The following is a 5,000-nucleotide window of genomic DNA, read 5'->3' as shown; positions in this document are numbered from 1 at the left end:
TAATAAAAGCGTCCCTTCCATCTCTGGTCGGGACTCTGTTTGCATGTATTAGCTCTAGAATTACCACAGTTATCCAAGTAACGTGGGTACGATCTAAGGAACCATAACTGATTTAATGAGCCATTCGCGGTTTCACCTTAATGCGGCTTGTACTGAGACATGCATGGCTTAATCTTTGAGACAAGCATATGACTACTGGCAGGATCAACCAGGGAGCTGCGTCAACTAGAGCTGAGCAGCCGGCCGCCCGGGAGTGTGTCCCGGGGACCCGCGCGAACACGCAAGCGTCCGCTCAATTATTCTGCAAACAGGAGGAGGCTGAGCTCCCCTGCACAACACACCTCGAAACCCTCTCAGGTCCCGGCGGCGCGCAGCGCCGTCCTAAGTACTTGGTCGGGTTCGAGAGAGGCGCAATCGCCCGGAGTTAGGCGAGTAGACGCTTTAGGTGCGACCACCCGTGCTCCCAACTGAGCTTGCCGCTGCCGACAGAGGCCCGGGAGCGTGCTGTCGTGGCATTGCCGGCGGGAGACAACACGCGCCACCTACGGTGACCGGCAGCTCCAACGCCGGCGCCACAGAAGGACAAAAGCCCCACTTGGGTGCCGAAGCGAACTCTCCCAGCACAGCGCACGCGCCAACACGTCCGCACAGCTGCGATACAAACCACCTGCGAGAACCGCTGGGGCGACCGAGCAGCAGACGGCGTCGCGGCGCCGAGCGCCGGGCGGCGGCGCATCCTCAGCGCACAAAGTCCTCAATCGGACCAGCACACTGCAGATGGCCACCGCGCTTCGCACCGGGCCCGCGAGGACCTACTTTGGCCGCAAGGCGCCGCGAGCAGGGGGCGCCGGCGCGCAGCTGCGCCGCCTGCCGCGTCCGTCGGCCGGCGCGCCTGCCACTGGCCGCCCCCACCAGCCGGCTGTAGCGCGTGCGCCCACGCACCGCGCTGCCAGCACGCCGGGCGGCCCCCCCTCACCGGCCGGGGACGGTCCCACCCAGCCACCGCCGCGTATCGCCTCACACCCAGATCCCCTTTCACGTTCGTGGGCATGGTGGGTATCCCTGAAACAACCGGTTAATAGCTCGACCGATCGTCGCCAACACTGATTCACCTCTAGCGAGAACAACCGCACCACAACGGGTTACCAGTTGTTCATTTGCGTAACGTCACCAGCAAACGTACACGTCCATCGCCATTTGCAACGAGTATTGCATGCCTGTGTCAGGTGTCACAACACACTACGTCTGCCCACATAGACGCAACAACATGTGCACGCCTAGAGAACACGTGGAAGGTCGACCCCGTACGTATGCGGTGTCCATTGCGCGAACGACTGTCAGCCGGCCTCTGCAGCATGTCGCAGATGTGGAACACGGTGCAACATGCTATCACGGTGTGTGAGAAGAGACGACTACGTCCGAATACACGCTCCACTACATCAACAGACTGCTCATGCTGATCGCCATCCAGGGCGTCCGTTCCTCCCACACGTCTGTATGGCGTACCACACTGCAATCCAGCTCTTATAGGGAGACGACACGTAGCTGCGTGCACAATATTTGGACTGTATGGTCCGCCGTTGCTAGGCGCAGTCGTCATACGGCCACATGTGCCACGATGTATCATTCAGTACATACGGACCAATGTGCAGTACAGTTTGTGGGTTTTGCGTACATCGGCGGACAGGTGACAGGCCGTACCACAACGTAGGCTGAGTACGTCGGCATGCGAAGGGCGTTGAACATGCAAACTTCTCACCGACCAGCTTGCGAAGGCAGGGGGGAAGGGGGGGGGGCATGTACGTCCTGCTGCTATCCACATTACAGTGTATAGCAGGAGCATGTGGAAAGTCAGCAACACCTGCAAGGTGTTTAACATGACGCGATACACAGGGGACCGGGCAGTGCGAGTAGCGAACTATATTGCGAGGGTTGCGGTTAGGCAACACTACACTAATTTAACGAGTTGCATAACAATTACAGAGCAGGTTCAGCGACAACGTGCGTCAGGTTAAGGCGCAATATAGTTTTGGTTACGGCGCACTTTAGGTTAGGTTAAGGCATATTATAGGTTAGGTTAAGGCATATTATAGGTTAGGTTAAGGCATATTATAGGTTAGGTTAAGGCATATTATAGGTTAGGTTAAGGCATATTATAGGTTAGGTTAAGGCATATTATAGGTTAGGTTAAGGCATATTATAGGTTAGGTTAAGGCATATTATAGGTTAGGTTAAGGCATATTATAGGTTAGGTTAAGGCATATTATAGGTTAGGTTAAGGCATATTATAGGTTAGGTTAAGGCATATTATAGGTTACGTTACGGCACAACATGGGTTACGTTACGGCACAACATGGGTTACGTTACGGCACAACATGGGTTACGTTACGGCACAACATGGGTTACGTTACGGCACAACATGGGTTACGTTACGGCACAACATGGGTTACGTTACGGCACAACATGGGTTACGTTACGGCACAACATGGGTTACGTTACGGCACAACATGGGTTACGTTACGGCACAACATGGGTTACGTTACGGCACAACATGGGTTACGTTACGGCACAACATGGGTTACGTTACGGCACAACATGGGTTACGTTAAGGCACAAACTAGGTTAGGTTAAGGCACAAACTAGGTTAGGTTAAGGCACAACGTAGGTTAGGTTAAGGCACAACGTAGGTTAGGTTAAGGCACAACGTAGGTTAGGTTAAGGCACAACGTAGGTTAGGTTAAGGCACAACGTAGGTTAGGTTAAGGCACAAATTAGGTTAGGTTAAGGCACAAATTAGGTTAGGTTAAGGCACAAATTAGGTTAGGTTAAGGCACAAATTAGGTTAGGTTAAGGCACAAATTAGGTTAGGTTAAGGCACAACGTAGGTTAGGTTAAGGCACAACGTAGGTTAGGTTAAGGCACAACGTAGGTTAGGTTAAGGCACAACGTAGGTTAGGTTAAGGCACAACGTAGGTTAGGTTAAGGCACAACGTAGGTTAGGTTAAGGCACAACGTAGGTTAGGTTAAGGCACAACGTAGGTTAGGTTAAGGCACAACGTAGGTTAGGTTAAGGCACAACGTAGGTTAGGTTAAGGCACAACGTAGGTTAGGTTATGGCACAAATTAGGTTAGGTTAAGGCACAAATTAGGTTAGGTTAAGGCACAAATTAGGTTAGGTTAAGGCACAAATTAGGTTAGGTTAAGGCACAAATTAGGTTAGGTTAAGGCACAAATTAGGTTAGGTTAAGGCACAAATTAGGTTAGGTTAAGGCACAAATTAGGTTAGGTTAAGGCACAACGTAGGTTAGGTTAAGGCACAACGTAGGTTAGGTTAAGGCACAACGTAGGTTAGGTTAAGGCACAACGTAGGTTAGGTTAAGGCACAACGTAGGTTAGGTTAAGGCACAACGTAGGTTAGGTTAAGGCACAACGTAGGTTAGGTTAAGGCACAACGTAGGTTAGGTTAAGGCACAACGTAGGTTAGGTTAAGGCACAACGTAGGTTAGGTTAAGGCACAACGTAGGTTAGGTTAAGGCACAACGTAGGTTAGGTTAAGGCACAACGTAGGTTAGGTTAAGGCACAACGTAGGTTAGGTTAAGGCACAACGTAGGTTAGGTTAAGGCACAAAACGTAGGTTAGGTTAAGGCACAACGTAGGTTAGGTTAAGGCACAACGTAGGTTAGGTTAAGGCACAACGTAGGTTAGGTTAAGGCACAAATTAGGTTAGGTTAAGGCACAAATTAGGGTAGGTTAAGGCACAAATTAGGTTAGGTTAAGGCACAAATTAGGTTAGGTTAAGGCACAAATTAGGTTAGGTTAAGGCACAAATTAGGTTAGGTTAAGGCACAAATTAGGTTAGGTTAAGGCACAAATTAGGTTAGGTTAAGGCACAACGTAGGTTAGGTTAAGGCACAACGTAGGTTAGGTTAAGGCACAACGTAGGTTAGGTTAAGGCACAACGTAGGTTAGGTTAAGGCACAACGTAGGTTAGGTTAAGGCACAACGTAGGTTAGGTTAAGGCACAACGTAGGTTAGGTTAAGGCACAACGTAGGTTAGGTTAAGGCACAACGTAGGTTAGGTTAAGGCACAACGTAGGTTAGGTTAAGGCACAACGTAGGTTAGGTTAAGGCACAACGTAGGTTAGGTTAAGGCACAACGTAGGTTAGGTTAAGGCACAATATAGGTTAGGTTAAGGTACAATATAGGTTAGGTTAAGGTACGATATAGGTTAGGTTAAGGTACGATATAGGTTAGGTTAAGGTACAATTTAGGTTAGGTTAAGGTACGATATAGGTTAGGTTAAGGTACAATATGGCGTAGGTTCAGATACACATTGTTGTAGGGAAAGGTGTATTGGGGGGGGGGGGCGGCGGCAGGTTCGTTGATAGTGATTATCGTAATTGGATGCCTGCGGTATTATCTGATTTGTCACGTCAGGATGCACTTTTGGCTCATGACAGGCGGCGCTCCAATTCCATGGTTGTGGCAGATCTGTGTCTTTCATTCCTGCCATTGAATGTGTGCTGTGACAGGAGGCAGTATTGTGATGTTGGGTGCACCCCTGTGTAGGACATGTGTGGGTGTTCGTGGCTTAGCTGAGCAATGTGCGGATGTCGGAAGGGTGGGATATTGTGTTTTCTGGGTGGACCTCCCGGTCTGGTAATGATAGTGTGGATTGTGTCATGTGGCGGAGAGGATGCACTGGATGTTCTTCCATGCTGGTGGTTAGATATTGTGTGTGTGCCTGTTACAGGCAGAGAGTAGTGTGTGATAAGAGAGTAGTGTGTGATAAGAGAGTAGTGTGTGATAAGAGTGTCTGGCTGACGTGTGGTTCTCATTGTGTGCAGAGTCTTTCAGCATGTATAGGGACGGTTGTATACATTGTATTCTGATGGCTCTGCATCTATTACTCATCAGTGCCGTGTATACGGTTACTCTGGTTCCAGTCGAAACTGTTCTATCTCTGTACATTAGTGACACTGCGGCTCCACTATGTTG

The 5,000-nt window shown here is 49.8% G+C and overlaps 1 non-coding gene across 1 annotated transcript in view; it reads right to left on the bottom strand.

Moving 5' to 3' along the window:
• Window positions 1–215, bottom strand: part of LOC126476803 (small subunit ribosomal RNA) — a 1,909-nt gene extending 1,694 nt beyond the window's left edge. Inside the window, exon 1 of the ribosomal RNA XR_007587245.1 lies at window positions 1–215. This exon is cut by the window's left edge and continues 1,694 nt beyond it. This is a non-coding gene — a ribosomal RNA (small subunit ribosomal RNA).
• Between the last annotated feature and the right edge of the window lie 4,785 nt (window positions 216–5,000).

The sequence above is a fragment of the Schistocerca serialis genome, chromosome 4 (genome assembly GCF_023864345.2).
Source record: "Schistocerca serialis cubense isolate TAMUIC-IGC-003099 chromosome 4, iqSchSeri2.2, whole genome shotgun sequence".
NCBI lineage: Eukaryota > Metazoa > Arthropoda > Insecta > Orthoptera > Acrididae > Schistocerca > Schistocerca serialis.
The sequence above is the reverse complement of the archived record's forward strand: the minus strand, read 5'-3'. Positions and strand labels throughout refer to the sequence as shown.